General features: G+C 44.8%; 1 long non-coding RNA gene across 1 annotated transcript in view; it reads right to left on the bottom strand.

Annotated features, from left to right (window-relative positions):
- Window positions 1–1,387: 1,387 nt before the first annotated feature.
- LOC113902283 overlaps window positions 1,388–21,589 on the bottom strand; it is a 102,633-nt gene continuing 82,431 nt past the window's right edge. The window contains exons 2-3 of the long non-coding RNA XR_003513743.1: window positions 15,237–15,313; window positions 1,388–2,475 (exon numbers count right to left, since the gene is read on the bottom strand). This is a non-coding gene — a long non-coding RNA (uncharacterized LOC113902283). The remainder of the gene's footprint in view (window positions 2,476–15,236; window positions 15,314–21,589) is intronic.

Genomic DNA, 21,589 nt, shown 5'->3' with positions numbered 1-21,589 from the left:
GCTTCCTTGGGGTAAACAAGGAGACAGAAGGAGTATTGTTAGCTTCCTGAGCCTGTTTTCAGGCTTGTTCCTTGAAACTATCATTTCACCAGCATCTGCAGTTGCCTTGCATTTCTGGACATTGACTGGGTCTGCATGGCAAAGCTCCAGCTCTGAGTGATACTGCAACCTACCTTCTTCTCCCTATTTCTCTCCTTTGCTTACAGCACGGGGCCTTTACTTCTACATCTTTTAATTTCACCTGGGAAGCCCATAGCCTCTCACCATATCCGTCCAATCCTTTCTCAACGACATATGACTGGTCTGCTTCTCTCTCTGCAGCTCTGTAGTTTTGAAGCAGCCCATCTACACCATCCAGTGCTACACTGAGAACGCCAGCAGGAACATCCAGACCCTCCCTCCTGTAGATACCCCAGTTCTCCAAAATCTGTGTGATGCCCTGTGGCCACTGGATAAACCAATTCCCAAGACTTATGATACTTGTGCACTTTTAGTAGCACTATTAGGGGAGGAGCTAACAGACAACTCATGACTCTGAGATCATCAGAAAACCACTCCTCCAAACAACAAGACAGGTAAATTTTAGCAGCCTTTACCAAAGCCCTAATGCAATTTTTGAGCTGGAATCAAATCATGTGGAAAACTCCAGGACCCTTGCAAGATGTGATGAAACCAACTTATGTGTTGTTTAATTTCCCATTCAATATGCTGTTCTGTTTTTTGAGTCATATAACTTTGTGAAGCAATTATGGCTAACACACAGACTCAGGCAGGAGGCGGGAGGCAGTGAGCTGGGTAAAAAGGACTTCGCATGGGTGGAGAAGTCGGGGGTATGGGACTCAAGTTGGAGGAATCTCTAGGGAGAGGTCTTAGATCAGGAGCTAGTGACTGAAACTGTATTAATAGCTTTTGAAAACAACTATTTGTGTGTGAAGTGATAAATAGAAGTGGCTATTTTCTGGACCACATTTCATATTATCTCATTATGAAACAATATCACAGGTATCACATCACCCCATTGCCTCTTTGACAGGTGACCACCTTGTACAATGTCAACATGCTATAGAGTAAAATAATAATTACACTGAGTGCTCACTGGTGCCTGGTGTGTTTGATTGAAAAGCTTTGTAATATTAACTCATTTAAACTTCTCAACAATCCCCTGATACGGTTACTATTATCCTCCTTTACGGGCTTCCTAGATGGCGCTAGTGGTAAAGAACCTGCCTGCCAATGCAGGAGGCATAAGAGACACAGGTTCGTCTACTGGGTTGGAAAGATCCCCTGGAGAAGCAAATGGCAAGCTACTCCAGTATTCTTGCCTGGAAAATCCCATGGACGGAGGAGTCTGGTGGGCTACAAGCCATAGAGCTGCACAGAGTCAGACACAACTGTAGCGACTTAGCACACATTCTGCTTTTACAAAGGAGCAAACTGAGACGGAGAGGTTTGGGTTTCTAGCTGAAGGTCACAGTCATAAGCAGCAGCACCAGGGTACGGACCCTGGTGGCTTGATGCCAACACCAGGGCTTTCCTCTCTGTTATCTGACTACGTGGATGATGCTTTCTAGGTTCTGAGTACAGTTCTAAGCGTTTTGTATGCACTAATTCTTAAACCTTTAACGAATCCTATGAAATAAGAACTATTTTTGTTCCCAAAATATATAAATGAGGAAACTGAGGCCCAGACAGAGTATGTGTCTTGTCCAAGGTCACATGGCTGGAGAGGGTCAGCGCTTAGATGGAAAGGCAGGCCCCCTGGTTCTGAGACCACACTCCTGAGCCCTCAGCAAAGGTCCCATCTTTCCTTCCTGCCACGGTGGAGTACAGAGGTGGGGAGGAAGTGGGGTGAGGTAGGGGTGGGGACAGAAAAAACTCCAAGTCTGAGAATATGAGTTTTGTGGGTTTGATGAGAAACTGGTCTTGCACTCTCTCTCGAAAAGGGCTCAAAACAAAACTGTAGAAGTAGGTTAAGTAGAGTCTGGGCTGCTTTTTCTCCTCAGCAATTATATAAGGCCCTCCCTCACACAGGGACCTCAGAGGGGAGATTGAGACTCTTTTATTTGTTCAGACAGACAAATTTCAGGCTCTAAATATCATGACTTCTAAGAAAATTTGCATTTAGATGATTTAAAAGAACAAAACCCCAAGAGTTGTATATCAGCAGGTTAACACAAAGGGGAGGGTTTGTTTTTGTTTTCTTGGGGTTTGGGGGAAGTGAGGGGAGTGAAGGAAAGGCTTTTTTTGGTGTCAATGAAATTACAGTGCATGAATGCCAACCTTCTTTTAGTCCAGCAAAGTCCATAGGGGTGAGTCAAGGGGAACATGAGAAGCTCTTCTTCAGTACTGCTCCCCCTCAGGGATGATGGACAGTGGGGGATCCTGAATCATTCCATTCCAGCAGGAAATGAAGCAGGAGCTTCTGCAGAATCTACAGGTACAGGATGCTGTGCAGAGGATGGTGGCACCAGGAACCTACGGACAAGAGAGAGAGGAAGGGAAACAGGCTAAATGTGCTGGGTATCATACAGCTTCCCTGTCTATCATCTCATCTAACCCTCGCTACACAATAGGAGGAAGACAGCCTGACACATGGTAAACAAGGCTCAGTGTAAGCCAGGCCACACACCCACCATAACACAGCTAGCTATCAGGAGAGCCAGAGACAGTAATCAAACCCAAGTCTACTGGCCCCAAAGTACCATGTTATCCCAGACCTGGAAGCTAAGAGAACAAGGGGTCTCCCTCTGTCTCTGTGATGATCAACCCAACACCAGAGAATACAGGAGCTGTGCATGTCCCATGCAACCACCTGCCCTGTGAGCTTGGCAAGCTACAGAGCAGCCCGTGTCCTGGCTCCATGATTTTCCTGTGTCTGGGAAGACAAGAGGGCAGGGGCCAGCGTCATCCCTCTTGTTGTCATACTTCCTCTATAATTCCGTTTTCAAACAATTGCCCCAGCAGACCTGTCCCCCAGGAGACCATGTTCTGGCCTGTTCTGGTGGACAGCTGGCCTGGCCTCACCAACTGTCTGCAGGAAGACCGATGTTTCACATCCTTCCTGCCTGCTCTCTCCTCCTTCAACCTCCCAGTGCCACGGGGTTCAGGCATGTTGCCTGCTATGCCTACTGGTCTGTTTTCTACTTCACTTCCCAAAGCATGGTTTCCTTTCTGGGTGAAAACACAGAAGGCTGCTTCCTATCAGTATTTGTAGGGCACTTGTCTTGGGTGACTTTCAAGAAGTAGACGGTGGAGGGTAATTGATGACGATGGTGGTGGTGGTGACGGTGATAATGAAGGTAAGCACAGACCAAGCAGCCCAACACAGATCTTGGGAAATACACCAAAGAACAATTTATTTGGGGGACTATTAATGGAATGAACATTCCACTGCCATTTTTCCTGAGACATAGATCATTTGAATCAGAAAGAAGTGATCAAGAAAGGAGGACAGAGATACTTCCCCATGTTGCAGCTCTGGGTACCCCATGTGAGAGCTGAGGGGAGTATGGTAGGAGAAGCGAAAGGATGGAGGTGAAAGGGCAAGACACTGGGACACAGGTTACGAAGCAGAAATACCACCCAAACTTTATTCTTCTCTCTGCGGGCAGTGGCAGCAGTCACAGAAGTTTGGGAGTCTCCTGTCTCACCAGAAGATAGTGGGGGACCACACCTGAGTTGGTGCTGCTGGGGTGACTCATGTGGGCCACTAGGTGACCTCAAGGGGGACGCTGGCCATGCCAGAAATGTCAACCATGTAACTTGAGGTTGGAGCTTTGAGCCATATGATATCAACCCAAATTCCTGACTTCCGAGGAGAGGAGGGAGGCTGAAGATAGAATTCAGACAACTGGCTGATGATACGGTCAATTGTGGCTACATAATGAAATCCCAATAAAAACTATGGACTCTGAGGCCCAAATGGTTGGTGAATGTATCAATGTACCAGGATACATCCTGATTCTATACAGAGAAGACATGGAGAAGACTCAGGAGCTCAGCATTTGGGATCCTCCCAGGTCTTACCCTATAGGTGTCTTATGGCTGGTCCAGATTTTCATACTCAGTAAATGTATAAGGAGAGAGCTTTCCTGAGGTCTGTGAGTTGTTCTACTAAATTATCAAATCTGAGAGGGTCATGAGAACCCCAAAATCAGTAGCCAGTTGTTCAGAAGTGGCCTGGGGACCCTGGAACATGGAGCTGGTATTGGAAGGGAAAGGAGTCTTAGGAGGACAGTGTCCTCTCCCTATGGAGTCTGTGGTAACCCTGGATGGTTGATGTCAGAACTGCACTGAAGCATATTTTTGAATGACTGGATGAGTCTTCTACAGTTCAGTGAGGGGGGTAAGAGCAAGCAACTTCCCATTTTCCCAGAGGAAGCCAAGTGACTTTCATACCCACTGTCTCTCTGGGTAAAGTGGTAGCTCAAGTTCTGGCTCGGGAGCCCATTCTCCTACAAAGCCTAAGAGTGTTTACAGGGTGCTGCCAAGTTGACATTTTTGGAGTCAAATCAGCTATTTTGGCTGCTATAACTTGCTAATGCTGAGCAGTGCACTGATTATTGAATAATCAAATCCATTTAGTATCTTTAAAATGGAGATAATTTCACATAGTTCAGACACAGTCCAATTATTTTGTTGTTAAGAAGAGTGAATTGACTTGGACCCTTGCAATTCGATCAGTTGCTTGGCAATCAACCTGCCAACAATTTTTGCTTCCCCATTTTTCTTTCTGATTTTAATTGTGACATTGGAATAAAAGGAGAGTCCACACATCTGTTGCCTTGGATTCTGAGGCTGCATTGAAAAAATCAATCCTTAGCCTGATTTTTTGATTCCCAAACTAAAGAATCCAACTATTATTTTACATCCCTTCTGTTCTTTCTTTTCACCTTGCATACTCCAATCTTCTCTAGCATCTTCTGCTTTTCCTTTCTTCTTCTTTGATTAAAAAATGTAGAAACAGACTAGGTAAAATAAAGATTTAGCCAATGCTGAGAACACTACAAGAAATTGTATTGAATCCTATGCATCATATTCTAAATCAACATTAATGGAGATATTCAGCAGTGCTCATGTTTCACCATGACCCCTGGATCTTATATTTCATGCCTGCTTAGGTTTCCAAGCCTCCCTCTTCCTTTCTCCACCATTTTTGCATTTGTATATAATTTGCTTCATATATTATAGATGGCCAGGAGAAATATCAATAACCTCAGATACGCAGATGACACCACCCTTATGGCAGAAAGTGAAGAAGAACTAAAGAGCCTCTTATGAAAGTGAAAGAGGAGAGTGAAAAAGTTGGCTTAAAACTCAACATTCAGAAAACTAAGATCATGGCATCCGGTCCCATCACTTCATGGCAAATAGATGGGGAAATGGTGGAAATAGTGACAGACTTTATTTTGGGGGGCTCCAAAATCACTGCAGATGGTGACTGCAGCCATGAAATTAAAAGGTGCTTGTTCCTTGGAAGAAATGCTATGACCAACCTAGACAGCATATTCAAAAGCAGAGACATTCCTTTGTCAACAAAGGTCCAACTCATCAAAGCTATGGTTTTTCCAGTGGTCATGTATGGATGTGAGAGTTGGACTATAAAGAAAGCTGAGTGCCAAAGAATTGATGCTTCTGAACTGTGGGGAGAAGACTCTTGAGAGTCCCTTGGACTGCAAGGAGATCCAACCAGTCCATCCTAAAGGAAATCAGTCCTGAATTTTCATTGGAAAGACTGATGCTGAAGCTGAAACTCTAATACTTTGGCCACCTGTTATGAAGAACTGACTCATTGTAAAAGACCCTGCTACTGGGAAAGATTGAAGGTAGGAGGAGAAGGGGACAACAGAAGATGAGATGGTTGGATGGCATTACTGACTCGATTGACATGAGTCTGAGCAAACTCTGGGAATTGGTGATGGATAGGGAAGCCTGGCGTGCTGGAGTCCATGGGGTCACAAAGAGTTGGACACAACTGAATGACTGAACTGAACTGATAATTTGCTTTGCCCCCAAATTTAGTACTTGGCATTGGTTCCAGCACTGGGCTGGGCACTGGGGATGCTAAGATGAATAAGACACAGTTTGATGGGGGAGACACAAAATTAAGAGATAGTTGCAGGGGACTTCCTTGATGGCTCAGTGGTTAAGACTTTGCCTTTCAACACATTGGGTGCAGGTTCAATCCCTGATCAGAGGAGCTACAATCCCACATTCCTGAAGGCCAAAAAGCCAAAACTTAAAACAAAAGCAATATTGTAAAAAAAATTCAATAAAGATTTTTAAAACAGTCCACATTAAAAATAATCTTTTTAAAAAAGTAATGTTTCTCTAAAAAAAATCTGCACTCAAAACAGGCATCTGCTGGGCAAATTAGATCCTCACTCATAGGTTGTTGAATTGGAAAATAATGCCTATTCTCAGGCTGTTTGCCACAGGGGCTGAGATGCAGTGGGTAAGACCATGAATAGCCTTGAGCCAGCTGAAGTCAAGAGCAAGCCAAATTGTGAGGAAGTAGAAACATGATTAAGTAGAAGATAATAATGTTGTTGTTGTTCAGTCGCTAAGTCATGTCTGACTCTTTGTGACCCCATGGACTGTAGCCCACCAGTCTTCTCTGTCCATGGGATTTGCAAGGCAACAATACTGGAGTGGTTGTGATTTTCTTCTCCAGGGAATCTTCCCCACCCAGGGATTGAACTTACACTCCTGCTTGGCAGGTGGATTCTTCAACACTGAGCCACCAGGGAAGCCCCAAAGATACAATATGGAGGGGTTACATTAGGTCAAAAGTAGGGGGAGAAAAAGATAAAGCTTACGTATAGAGAGAAGCAGAAATCCAAGAGCTGGCCAAGTCCCTACAATGGCAAAGCACCAGGTCCATGACTTCTAAGTGTCAATGTTCTAAGAGTTAACTTGTCTCCAGCTCTAATATCCAGGTAGAAAAATCCCTTTGTGGTTTCTTAACAGAAAACTTCTCCTGAATTACTCCTCATTTCTTACAATAACCCCAGTCTCTGTATATGTGACCAGGCTACCACAGGTCATGGTTCCTCTCAACTCAAGGTTACACATCCACTGGTCCCACCTGTGCTGGGTGGTAGAGAAACTGATGGGGAGCAGAGAGCATGGCCAAGAGGTCATGTCACTTACTGGCTACTGCAGTTCCACCAAAATGCTCACAATGCCCCTTCAACATGGACCAGAACTTAGCAAGCTGTTCTTCCAGGACATGCTCTCCAACAAGAAAGTATGGAGGATTTCAGGTTAAAACAAACAAAAACACTTACAGATTACATGCCCTGCATCTCCTCATGCCCCTGGAAAGCTGTGATGGTTCTGGCTGCATTTGCTCAAGGGGACCTTTTTGTTCCACTTGGAATCTACCCTTTGCTCTGGGACTCCAGGGTTCTCAGTGATTCAGGGATGGGAGGTGGCCTAGGTCCTCTTCCAGCTCCAAGGGAAAGTGATTCCAGGATAATCTGAGGGAAATGGGGTTTCTTGCATTATTCTTTGACCTCTGGTTGGGCTGCAAGACAGCAAGGCTTTGGGGGCCATCAGAACCATGAAATGAGAAGAGGAATCATTACAAGCTCTTGAGCCCACCTTGAACATCTGCAGGGAGAAGGAGGCCAATATTTTACCTTCTGAGGATCAAGACTAAAGAGCTGCTGAACTACCGTAGGCTGATGCATCTGTGGTCCAGGGCAGGGCTGGGAGGCAGCCCCGAAGCCACTGGGTCACTCTCACTACTTTCACATAAGACTGCCCCAAATCCTTGACCACAGAGGGGACTTTCAATCCCTAAACACAAGAAGGGATTTACGTCTCCAGCCCCCCATGTATCACGCTGCTGAGTAACTCCTGTGGATACACCCAGTGAATGTGTGGTCTTTCTAGCCCTAATGCCATAGTGAATATGCTTGTTCATTGGAGACCTGGTCTCCTCAGACCATTTCAACCCACTATTCCCCAGTTCTCCTTGTGCCCACATGCCACGGCTGATGCCAGGAGGCTGATCCTGTGGGCATCTTTTTGATCACTGCTGGTGATGGTGTGGTTATCTAAGTCAGGACCACTCCCTACCAGCCAGACAGGGCCAGTTCCGGACCAGGGAGAATGGATTACTCAGGGCAGGCTCGGTTCCTGCCGAGGTCTCAGCTGGGCCCCTGAATCACCACTGAGCATGCTGAGAACTCTGCCCCACAACCCTCTGCAGGCCTGACTCACGGGGCAGTTTCCCCAAAGAACTCCCACAAGCCCAGGTACTGCTCACAGGATGGTGGCCGCCTCCGCATAGATGAGCAAGCAAAGCCAGCCTCTAAGCTTGCAGAGCTCTGCTTAAAGATACAGGACCTCGTGCTCAGGGCCACATACAAGCTGCTACATGTGTACCTCTCTGCCCTGGGTTTCTGGTTTTTACCCTGACAACATAGTGTGGTGAGCCTACCTGGGGTCCCCTTCATGCTGATAACAGCCAGTCTTAGAAAATGTAGTACTTGATGGAAGAAAAAAAGAGAGGGGGAGGGTGAGAGAATTATACAAAATAGTATCCTCAGGAAAGACCTTGAGTTCCTGAGCCCAGCCTCAGAGATTCTGTTTCAGGGTGTCTGAAAGTAGCCAATATTACTGTGCTTTTAAAAAGGCATCCCAGATGATTCTGACAGGTTTGGGAAACATTCTTCAAGTGTATACATACACACACACACACACACACATAAATAGTTTATTTGTAGGTAGGACTATACAGGAGTAACCATGTTGTCAATAAATACTCTGGGATGAAAACGGTCTTATCTAGGGAGACAGGTATCTGACATTAGCTAGCAAAATGATCCTGAATAAATCAGATCTCTCCTCCAAGCCTCATCTAGAAAATAAAGAGTTCAGATTAAATTCTCTCCAGATCCTTCCAGATCCAAAGACCATCAATATTGTCGATATTACAAATGCCCACTGTCCTCAGATTTTCACTTTCCTTTCAGATATGTAGTTGTAATCTGAAGAGAACCACACAATCAGGTCAACCCAGAAGGGTATTTTCAATATCTTCCTTCCACATAGGTGACTAATAGTTAGAAGTATAGGAAGTATAAGTGAAGAGAGCAGGTAGTGGGAGTATAAATTAAAGTGAATGAACCAGCTGGGGTATAATTGAAACCTTCCCCATCAAATAACTATAATAAGACTTGCAGCAAACTGTAAACAGAGAGACACCCAGTCCTGCACTGTGAGAGTTGCCATAGGGAAGGGAGTCCGTGCTGGAGGAGGAGTTGACCAGCAAGAGAAGGCTGGGAAAACATGAGAGTTGGGAGTAGAAGCAAGATGGCAGCCACCAGTGAAAGAAGCAAGCCGGCTGAACCCAGAAGGGAATTCAGGTAGAGATCAAGCCAGAGAAGCAAAAATCACCTGAAAACTTACAGATTTCAAGAAAGCAGGAAGCAAGAAGCCAGAGGCCATACGAGAAAGAAGAGGAGATATTTTATGTGAGTGAATCTAAGGGAATTTTCTTAGCCTCCATCAGGAGCAGGGCAGGGCTGTATGAGAAGGACTGGCCCTAGTGAATAATTAAGTATTTGCTCAAGAGCAGATATTTCTAATCTGGAAGCTTAAGGAAGACAGAAATGGGTGTATTACCAAGACTCCTAGCAAGGTAAGGCAGAACACAAACCAAGTCCATTTTGAGATCTTAAATAACCTCAGCTGTTGCAGGTTGAGGCACATGGGTTTGCAAACAGAAGTCATAATTCTCAGTGACTATACACAGACAAACCAAGTAATATTTAACGGCTATGACACTATTTTTTGTAAATCAAATTTCCTCATGTAAATCTGAAGCATTTATTTCACATGAGATATTCCAAACAGCCCTGAGAAAAATGAAACAGGCCAAAGGATAATATTCCATCAAAAACATTACCATGGGGACATTTTTTAAAAGAAAGTGCTTCCAGCGAAAGTTCGTGGTCTCGATGCACAGTGAGGCCAAAAAAAACTGAAACGTCAGAGTTTGGAGCTGAGAAAGGTTTATGGCAAGGCTGTGCAAGGAGACAAGCAGCTAATGCCCTAAAGAAGCCCTGCACTCCCTGAAGTGGTTTCAGCAGAGCATTTTTAAAGGGCAAGTGAGGAAGGCTTGCAGAGTGTATGGTCAGCTTGTGCACGGTTCACTGATGATGGTGAAGTCACAGGGGCTAATATCAATCCTGAGGCAGAGGATGAGATGATCAGATAGCATCACCGACTCAGTGGACATGTCTGAGCAAACTCCAGGAGAGAGAGAAGGAGAGGGAAGCCTAGCACGCTGCAGTCCATGGGCTCACAAAGAGTTAGACATGACTTAGTGACTGAACGGCAACAGGCTCCAGGAGGCCTGGGGCTATGTGCTCATGATCATCAAGCAGTTAATATTTTCCATTTCAGGGGGCGGTTCACATCTGCAAAACAACTCAGGAAGTGTGCATCAAATACTGTTATCTGGATACTTCAGAGAGGAGCTGAAGCAGGGGATATAGCCGAAGGCCTGGTGGTCGTTACTCAGCATTGACGAATGACCACACTCAGGGAAAGAAGCCCAGTGCTGTTGGGGCTTTTGTTCACAATTTTTCAGGAAATCTAGGAATCTAGATTTTTATGGGGAATCTCCTTCTTCAATGTGAGAAATTAATTTTTTAAAATTTTATACAAATACATGTAAGCCAGACCAGGCACATGGACCACTGTGATCAGCCTGCAAGCTGTGTGACTGTCACCTGGCCCCACACTTCTTGCTGTATTCCACCACATTGAGAACATGGGCTCCTGTGATCAATGAGGTCATGTGTGAAGTTGGGAGTAAATCGAGACCACACACAGTGTTGTTTGTTGGGAAAAAGAGACACGCTCTTATTTTGTGCTAAGGGATACCCTCTAGAAGTTTCCTCGAGGGTGCTGGAGAAACAGGGAATTCAGGAGAGACAAGTGGAAGCATTCTGAATCCTGAGCCTTCACTGAGCTTTGTTGGCTGCAAAGGACAAAGATGCATCTGGCCCTCCAATAGCATTGGAAGCAGAGCATGGGCAACTTGGGGTCCAAGGCAGTTCTAGCAATCTGGTGTCCATTTGGCAATCTGGTTATCCATCTAGCAACCAGGTTGTCCATCTAGCAACCAGGTTATCCATCTAGCAGCCTGGTTATCCACCTAGCACATTGGTTGCCTACCTAGAAATCTGGTTGTCTACCTGTCAGCCTGGTTGTCTACCTAGCAACCTGGTTGTCTATCTACCAACACGGTTGTTCACCTAGCAGCCAGGTTATCTATCTAACAACCTGGTTGTCCACCTAGAAACCTGGTTATCCATCTAACAACCTGGTTGTCCACTGGGCAACCAACAACAGGATCTTAGCAATCTCTCTCTGGAGTTCTTCCTTTACCAAGTCTCCATGATGATCGGATTCCAGCTTCCTTGTGCAGTTCCCTTCTTGGGTCCTCCTTCCCAGCTAGTGGACACTTGCCCACATCTCCAATTCAATTCTCTCTGAGAAGAATTCTGTTTGACCTAGTTAATCATTTTCTGACCTTGTTTGAACATTGATTTTTGTGCCAGGCTACCTCATAGGCTGCAAGCCAGGTAGAATTTGATTCCTTTGAGTCTCCATTCTCAGGTCAAGTGCCCCTAACCTGCAGGTCAGCTCAGCTTCATGAGCAGGGGAAAATGTTGGTAAATTCAGAGTGTGATCTGCCAGACACGGCTCTCCTACTAGAAGTCAGGGTGAGACAGGCAGCTGATATGTGAGACACTCATCTCATCAGTGACTCTGAGATGGCATTACAGATGAACCTAGTTCCAGGGCCGGAATAGAGACGTAGACATAATGGATGCATGGACACAGAGTGGGAAGGGGAGGGTGGGATGGATCGGGAGCTTAGGTTCGACACAAATACACTACCATGTGTAAAATAGATAGCTGGAGGGAAACTGCTGTATCACATAAGAAGCCCAGCTCAGTGCTCTGTGACGACCTACTTGGGTGGGAGTGATTCAAGAGGGAGGGGATATATGTATACATATAGCTGATTCACTTCCTTGTGCAGCAGAAACTAACACAACATTGTAAGGTAATTATACTTCAATAAGAAAAATAACAAAGTTAAAAAAAAAGGAGTTATTGAAGCTTTCAGTACAACTAGTACTTGAATAGGAAAGGAGTTTCTGAGGAAACAGGAAACTTACTACGACTTATGCCATGATTTGAAGAAAAGAGAAAAAGTGTTCAGACCTAGACAGCTCAGACAACAAGAGTATCCGTTATAACAGGGAAAGGGAAAATCTGAGAAGGCTGCCATTTTTGTTAGCGGACAAACTTAACACTTAACTTCATCCAACCTACTGACTCATTAAGAAAATTAAAAGGTCAGAGAGATGGAAGTCAAAATGTCAGATTGATAAAGCTCCCCTGGAGAAGTTGGCTCAGACAGTTGACAAATGGGCTTCACCCTGGAAATAGGCAGATCTACCCACCTCGTCATAAGCTAATTGGAATCACCCATGACCACTTGGTCCACTGAACTTGCTGACTGGCAGGCTGTGAGCAGGGCAAGGACCGGGACCAGGTAGGCTATGTAACAGAGTTGATTTTCTCAAACTTGCCAGACAAATTCAGGCACTCCTCCCTTTGGGGAAGAGCGAAACAAAAGGACAGATGTTGAATGCAGAAGAAGGAGAGGGCATGGAGCCCTCTAGGAATTGTCAGGTCAAAGCTCTATGCATTGTTTTACAAATTCAATGAGATAAAGTGATTTATTTAGCCAAAAGCTTTTTGAGAAGACCAGGTCCCTGCTCTTCTGGAGCTTACCATCTATGGGAAGGTAAGTATTCATCTGATCACCAGAAATAGATATACATTTAGAAACGTGAATAAGTGCTTTGAAGGAAAAGCACCTGGTCCTGGGAGAACAATAATAAAACCAACTCCCCAGCATGGAGGTGATCAGTGATCAGATGGTCAGAAAAGGCTCCCAGAAGAGAGGTATTTGTGCTGAAATCTGAAGGCAAAGACGGAAAGGGAGCCCTGTAGGTAGAGGAGTGGAGTGTGTAAAGACGCCAAGGTGGACAAGAGAAGGGCACCTGGAAGAACCACAAGGAACCAATTTGGGTGGAGTCGTGAACGATGGGAATGTGCCAGTCATGCAGGTACAGAATAATGCCCCCTCTCTCCTCCACAACCATTTGGGAAATTCACACAAAGGAAACATGGTGACTAACAAGACTTTAAGGCAGGCTAGCATCCAAGAAACAGCAACATCTTTTTAAATAGTTACAAAAAAGAGGTGCTTTGATAAAAGAAAGGAAGAGCTTAAAAAGGTGGGGAGTGATCCACAGCTCTACCTACCGCTGAGAAGTAAGTTAAGTCAGCTACCACTGAGAGAATCACAGACTCCTAGAGAGAGAGCTAGGGCCACCACAGGTCATCGTGGCTAAAACCATTTCAATGGACCGATGGGGCTGAAGAAGGAGAAACAGCTGTTCAGCAGAGAAGAGAGATGGGGTGTCAGCTGGAGGGAGAAGCAGAGTCATGGGACTTGTATTAATATCTTCAGATTCCTGAAAATAGCACCTAGCAGTTTGGGGACCCATTCAAATATTCAGTTAAATAACTTCTTTTCTTGTTTAGCTTTGTTTTCCTTTCTTTTTCAGGGAGTAAGCTGTCCTGCAATGTAGGGAGGCAGTGCACTCTCTGTGGAAAAGGATCTTGGTTTCCTGTTCATGAGTGGGGCTAAGAGAAGTCACTCTAGCCTTCAACTGCATCTGGTAAGTTGCCCAGTGGGCTGTCCTGTTGGTTCAGTGGTAAAGAACCCACCTGCCAATGCAGGAGACATGGGTTTGATCCCTGGGTCAGGAAAGACCCCCTGGAGGAGGAAATGTACTGTATCTCCAGTATTCTTGCCTGGGAAATCCCATGGACGGAGGAGCCTGGTGGGCTGCAGTCCATGGGGTCGCTAGAGTCGGACACGGCTGAGCTACTTCCCTTTCACTTTTCACTTTCATGCATTGGAGAAGGAAATGGCAACCCACTCCAGTGTTCTTGCCTGGAGAATCCCAGGGACGGGAGAGCCTGGTGGGCTGCTGTCTATGGGGTCGCACAGAGTCGGACATGACTGAAGTGACTTAGCAGCAAGCATACACAATGACCGGCTTACCTTGATGAAAGGTAAAATTTTCTGCATGGAAAAACTTAGAGACTGACTCCAAAAGCTGACTTCTTGAAAATCCAAGCACCAAACTGTATTCTCCCTAATCACACTTGGGGCTTCCCTGGTGGCTCAGTGGTAAAGAACCTGCCTGCCAATGCAGGTGTCTCAGCAGGATCAGCGATGGTGTTGCCAGCCCCCTGCTTACTGCCAGTAAGCAAATGCATCCTTGGGCTGAAACATGAAGCAGATGTTAGCACCCAGGAAAGGTAACTGGATCAGAGCTTGCAAGGATCCATTACCCTTTCTGCTCTTGGAGAGCTGATATTTATTGCAGGATGTGAATGGCATCCTCTCATGCTGCGGTTCTTAAACATTCGGTCATCAGAATCATCTGGAAAGCTTATTAATGCCCAGATCACTGGTCCTCAGCCCCAGAGTTTCTGATTAGGAGGGCCGAAGGATTTGCCTCTTCAACAAGCTCTCAACAATGCTGGTGCTGCTGGCCTGGGGACCCCGCTTAGGAAGGTCCTAGGGGATCCTTGATTCTCCTAAAATTTCATGCACAATCTGTGCATACGTGCCTGTGTGTTTTTGTTCTTGAATGTGTTTCATAGCTTTCCTCAGAATATACAAGTGAATCAAACCACAAACCAAGAAAAACCAGTAACTTTAAGAACATTTACTGGGACTTCCTTGGCGGTCCAGTGGTTAGAACTTCATCTTCCAATGCAGGGGGTGTGGATTCAATCCCTGGCCAGGGAACTGAGATCCCATATACCTCATGGTCAAAAAACCAAAAACCATGAAACAGAAGCAATATGGCAACACATTCAATAAAGACTTTAAGAACGGTTTCCTTTTTTTTAAAAGAACATTTACTAACACAAAATTTGAGCAAATTCTAGGAGATAGTGAAGGACAGAGGAGCCTGGCTTGCTGCAGTACATGGGGTCGCAAAGAGTCAGACACAAATTAGCAACTGAACAACAACTAACACAAAATACCAGGGGAAATGCTGACCCCAAAGAGAGATGAATATACTGTAGTATAGGAAATATAAACTCACCGGACACAGCAAAGTCTGTTCCACAAAAAGTGTTCGGAGTCCTGGAGTAAGAGCTGGGTAATGGTTGATAGGTACAACTGAAATAAAGAGATTTGGATAGGAATTAATATTCTCACCCTACAGGAATTTATTTTTAATTATAGATAATTATGCTGAAGTACAACAAGATGATTTGAAGCACTGCACTAATTCAGGAGTAATAATGCATGAATTACTGATGCAATCTTTAAAAATGTAACCTGTCATTCAACACCGGATCAGCAACCGACAGAAGGCTATGATCTGGCATCAGTATGGTACAGTAATATAGTTAACACTGGCCTTCAACCCAGCCTTTAAGAGCCCCCACAGAGCCATGAGGTGCTGAAACTTGCGTCTCCCTGTGGAGCCAAGTGAAGTCTTATATCCCTGCTAGCTGCGCTCCCCATTGGCTGACTCTCAGAATCCCTTGTTTTTAGAGATTCAGTAAGTTCTCCACGTACAAACAAGTTCTGTTCTGAGAGCTCATCTATAAGTCTAATTTGTTTGTAAGTCCAACTAAGTGAGCCTAGGTACCGAATTAACACAATCGGCTATATAGTACTGTAGTGCAATAGGTTTATAATACTTTTCACACAAATAAGATATAAAAACAAACACAAAAATAAATATGCTTAATCTTATAGTACAGTACCTTGAAAAGTACAGTAGTGCAGTACAATAGGGCTTCCCTGGTGGTTCAGTGGTAAAGAACCTGCCTGCCAATGCTGGAGATGTGACTTCAATCCCTGGGTCAGGAAAGATCCCCTGGAGAAGGAAATGGCAACCCACTCCAGTATTCTTGCCTGGGAAATCCCATGGCCAGAGTAGCCTGACGGGCTGCAGTCCACGGGGTTGCAAAAGAGGTGGACACAACTGAGCAACTAAACGGCAATGGTACGATAGCTGGCACACAGGGGCACACTCACATCTTGGAAAGTTCACAGCCTGAAAGTGCATATACAGGGGACTTACTGTCATGGAACACAGCGTCTTGTGTCCAATCAGATTTTGGTTCAAATGCCAGCTTTGGCCTTCACTAGTTATATGATCTTACGAAAGTTACTTCCACTTCTCGGAGCCTCAGTTGCCTCATCTATGAAATGGGGATGAGAGTCAAACACACAAGGCTCTTCTGATGAGTCAAAGGTATAACATGTAAAATGTCTGACAGTGAAAATTCAATATGTGGTCACAAAGATGTGGTCTTGCCCTGGACTGGTGTTGCTGGCTGTACCACATTTGCCTGTTATGCTTAGAAACTAACACCTACTCTTCCAATGAAGCCTTCCAGATCCAGTTTTGTTTTAACAGGACAGAGCAGTCTGCCTAATTTTGATATGACTAACATTTCATGGGGTTTCCCTGGTGGCTCAGCTGTAAAGAATTTCACCTGTCAATGCAGGAGATGCAGGTCAGGAAGATTCCCCTGGAGAAGGAAATGGCAACCCACTCCAGGATACTTGCCTGGGAAATCCCATGAACAGAGGAGCCTGGCGGGCTATAGTCCCTGGGGTCACAAAAGAGTCAGACATGACTTAGTGACTAAACAACATTTCATAGGGCTGTTGCTCACAGTCAAAGGATGGTTCCTGAGCATGCAAGTCAAGTAAGAGCCTTCAGTCAGTGGGAGAAAGTGCCGGGCTTGCTGACTAAACGTCTGCCCGAGACGTATTCTCTCTCCTGAATCTGAGCGACCACAGACAGAAGACAACAAAGGAGAGGGAGGGGAGGGGAAAAGTAGATGATAAATGTCTCCCACACAGTGATGGCTAATTTCTATAGCAAGAAAGCTGACGACCGACTGCCTTACTCAAAGTGAAAATACCTGAAGAAGAAGGGGGAAAAAACCCAAGTATTAAGCACCATCTGTGAGTCAGTTTTGCTTGCATATGATTACATAATGCCCTTTTCAGAAAGGAACAAAACAGAAAAAATATTGCCCAAGTTTATAGAGCCAGTCATTGGTAGAGTCCGGATTAAAATACAGATCTGTCTTACTCCAAATGTCACATGCTTTCAGTTAAACCATACTGTCTTTATCCAGATAATTGACTTCTGTGCCCACCAGGCTCCTCTGTCCATGGGATTCTCCAGGTAAGAAGACTGCAGTAAGTTGCCATGCTCTCCTCCAGGGGATCTTCCCGAACCAGGGATTGAACCCACATTTCTTATGTCTCCTGCTTTGGCCTGTGGATTCTTCACCACTAGCGCCACCTGGGCTTCTACTTAATAGCACTGTTATTTTAAATGGAAGAAAAACACACAAAAAAGATGTTAGAAAAACACACAAAAAAAGATGTTAGGTATAGAAAGAAAAAAACCACCGGAATGTACCTAAAATAACTGCAAGTAAATTAAGAAGAAAGCACCTACCCATGCACAACCAGAACAATAAGTAATGACCAAACACACAGAAGCACTTGACACAAAATACATGATCCATCTAAGACTGTAAGACCTTCTTTATCTCACCAGGAAGGCCAAAGTTAACCATGCTAAATGGCAAAGGCAATGAGCTCAAAGGCCTGTTGGGGGCAGCAGAGAGTCAGAGGTTGGTGAGCACTGTTGGCCACCAAACTCCAGGCCAACAAAAAGCCTTACCGGGAGAGACATTATTGATCATTGAGAATCAATGGGACTCTGCGCAAAGAGGTCAACAGAGGTTAGGGTAGACCTGGAGATGGGTCTTTGCATTTGGGTCCAGACATTTGCGTTTAGTTGAGGGTGGCAAGAGGCATATAACCAGAGAACAAACTGCCTAGCAATGAGTTCAAAGACCATGGGTTGCTGATGGCCTTAGAGCTCCAGTGGAGCTCCTTGGGGCATGAACATGCTCAGCTCTAACGAACAGGCTTAGCTTGTATTCCCTTGTGACAAGAATATGGACCTGGGTGGGCACAGTCTATGAGGTTACTTGATTGGCCCCAGAAAGCATATAAGTTTGTTGTTCAGTTGCTAAGTCATGTCTGACTCTTTGTGACTCCATGAATTGTAACACAGCAGGCTTCCCTGTCCTTCACTATCTCCCAGAGTTTGCTCAAACTCATGTCCATTGAATGAGTGATGCCATCCAACCATCTCATCCTTTGTCGTCTGCTTCTCCTCCTGCCCTCAGTCTTTCCCAGCATCAGGGTCTTTTCCAGTGAGTGGGCTCTTCGCATCAGGTGGCCAAAGTATTGGAGCTTCAGTTTCAGCATCAGTCCTTCCAATGAATATTTGGTTGATTTCCTTTAGGAGTGACTAGTCTTGAGTGTTCTCCAGCACCACAGTTTGAAAGCTTCAATTTTTCAGCGCTCAACCTTCTTTATGGTCCATCCCTTACATCCATACATGACTACTGGAAAAACCATAACTTTGACTATATGGACCTCTGTGGCAAAATGGTATCTCTGCTTTTTAATATCCTGTCTAGGTTTGTCGTGGCTTTCCTTCCAAGGAGTAAGAGTCTTTTAATTTTGTGGCTGTGGTCACTGTCCACCATAAATTTGGAGCCCAACAAAATAAAATCTGTCATAAGTTTGAGACTCCTGATTTTAAACGGACCATATTGAGGACCCTGGTAGGCTGCAGTCCATGGGGTTGCTGAGAGTCAGACACGACTGAGCAACTTCACTTTTACTTTTCACTTTCATGCATTGGAGAAGGAAATGGCAAGCCACTCCAGTGTTCTTGCCTGGAGAATCCCAGGGACGGGGGAGCCTGGTGGGCTGCCGTCTATGGGGTCGCACAGAGTCGGACACGCCTGAAGCGACTTAGCAGCAGCAGCAGTATCCCAAGAGATAGCTTTGAACTTAACAAGACCTGTTATTGAAATTTTAAAAGTCATAGAACGTGAGTGGAGTTCAAAGCCTACACAATAGAATGGGTCAACTACAGAGAATATTTGACACACACATACAGAAAGAATAAAGACAATGTCCACATTCGCATTCACATCTTAACTTAGAGGAGTTCCCACCACTGGTCTGATCCTCTAGTGGACATAAGGACACATATGGCATGGTCACTGCCCTCCAGTGGGCTGTGCACTAGTGTAATTGGGGAAATGGAGTCTGTACGTAAGAAGGTTTGTAATGCTGCCTTGGCATCTGTTAAATGCCAGGTTAGTGGCTAAACAATAAGGGCTAGAGGTGTTCTGAGGTTCATTGTGGTCTGAGATGGTTTAGGCTGACTTCACAAAGAAGTAGAACATTAACTGGATCTTGGATAAAGGTTAGGCTTAGGTGGTTAGAACAATAGCAAGGAGGGTATTCCAAGAATGGGAAACTGCATGAGCTAAAGAGAGGCAGCAGGAAGGTGTGGGCAACGTTAGGGACCATGGGCAGATCAGGCTGGATGAAACTGTAAATTCATGTGCAAAGAGGAGCATGCATCCAGGGATTTTGAATAATCTCACTTTCAGATTTGTAAGGCCATATATGATTTTATATGGGAAAATATGATTTTCACATCAGGGTTTGTCACTAAACCTGATAAACCCCTGGAAGCCAGGAAAGTAAGTCTGCTGCTGCTGCTAAGTCGCTTCAGTCGTGTCTGACTCTGTGCAACCCCATAGATGGCAGCCCACCAGGCTCCCCCGTCCCTGGGATTCTCCAGGCAAGAACACTGGAGTGGGTTGCCATTTCCTTCCCCAATGCATGAAAGTGAAAAGTGAAAGTGAAGTCACTCAGTCGTGTCCGACTCCTAGCGACCCCATGGACTGCAGCCTACCAGGCTCCTCCGTCCATGGGATTTTCCAGGCAAGAGTACTGGAGTGGGGTGCCATTGCCTTCTCCGAAGTAAGTCCTATAAATCTGTAAATAATGCCATCATTGTGTCTACCATTTGGAACATGGTAGACTCAATGAACCATACAATTTGTTCTCTGTTCTTTGAGCATTGTGTTCCTAATAAATATTTTGTTATCAAAAAACATATTACAGCCTTAGGCCAAGTTTTCAGATGTGCAATTCTGAAGCTATATTTTTTTTCCTTTTGGAATTTTAAATATATGTATAAGAGTGCAACCTAAAAAATTAAAAACGATTGTCTAAATTCATCTATCTATCTTGAGTGAGGCATTTCTTTTCCCCTTATCATGTAAGGGCAGGTTTCTTATACTTTCTTATCATTCATAGAGGTGCAATTACATTACACAGCTTCTCCAAGCAGTTAGTCTATGGGGCAGACTTGAGCATTTTTTTGTCCTTAAAGATATATGAATCCTAGATGATTTTAAAGACGGTTGTTTATAACTAATAACATGAAATGTCACTCATTCTTCTCAATTAATTGATCTTATCATATGCAATTCTTGATATAAAATCTCTGCTATAACATAGAGAACAGGGTTGTGGTTGCCAAGGAGGAGAGGTGTGGGGGAAAGATGGATTGGAAGTTTGGAATTAGCAGATGCAAAAGACTACATATAGAATAAATAAACAACAAAGTCCTGGGAACTATACTCAATATCCTGTGGTAAACCATAATGGCTGCTGCTGCTGCTAAGTCGCTTCAGTCGTGTCCGACTCTGTGCAACCCCATAGACGGCAGCCCACCAGGCTCCCCCGTCCCTGGGATTCTCCAGGCAAGAGCACTGGAGTGGGTTGCCATTGCCTTCTCCGAACCATAATGGCAAAGAGCATGAAAAAGACTGTATATATATGGGGCTTTCCTGGTGGCTCCGTGGTAAAGAATGTACCTGCCAGTGCAGGAGACTTGGGTTCTATCCCTAGCCTGGGAAGATCCCACAAGCCACACAGCAACCAAGCCTGTGCACCACGACTACTGAGCGTGTGCTCTAGAGCCTGGGATCCACAACTACTAAGCCCGCACACTTTAGAGCCCGTGCTCTGCAACAAGAGAAGCCACTGCAACGAGAAGCCGGCTGACTGCAGCTGGAGAGTAGCCCCCACTTGCTGCAACTAGAGAAAAGCCCGTGCAACAACGAAGACCCAGCACAGCCAAAAACAATTAAATTGTTAAAAATTTTATAAAAGAATCTGTGTGTGTGTATAACTGAATCACTTTGCTTTACAGTAGAAATTAGCACAACATTGTAAATCAACTATACTTCAATAAAATAAATTTTTTTAAAAAGCTCTGCTGTGGAAGAAATACCCATGTTTGTGACTGAATACATGAATGAATGAAGACGTGCAGAATTGTTGATGCACACATTTAAGATACTTCTCAAAGTGCAGGCAGTGAACCTGCTATATCAAAATCAGCCAGAATGCTGGTCTAAAAATGCAGAGTTCTCTAAGGTAAGGCTCAGAAACATGCATTTTAATAAGTTCCAGGGTGTTTCTCACATATCTGAATGCCCGAATCTTTGCTGTGGAGTAGGAGAG

Source organism: Bos indicus x Bos taurus, chromosome 12 (assembly GCF_003369695.1).
Source record: "Bos indicus x Bos taurus breed Angus x Brahman F1 hybrid chromosome 12, Bos_hybrid_MaternalHap_v2.0, whole genome shotgun sequence".
Taxonomy (NCBI): domain Eukaryota; kingdom Metazoa; phylum Chordata; class Mammalia; order Artiodactyla; family Bovidae; genus Bos; species Bos indicus x Bos taurus.
This window is presented reverse-complemented; position numbering and strand designations above follow the sequence as displayed.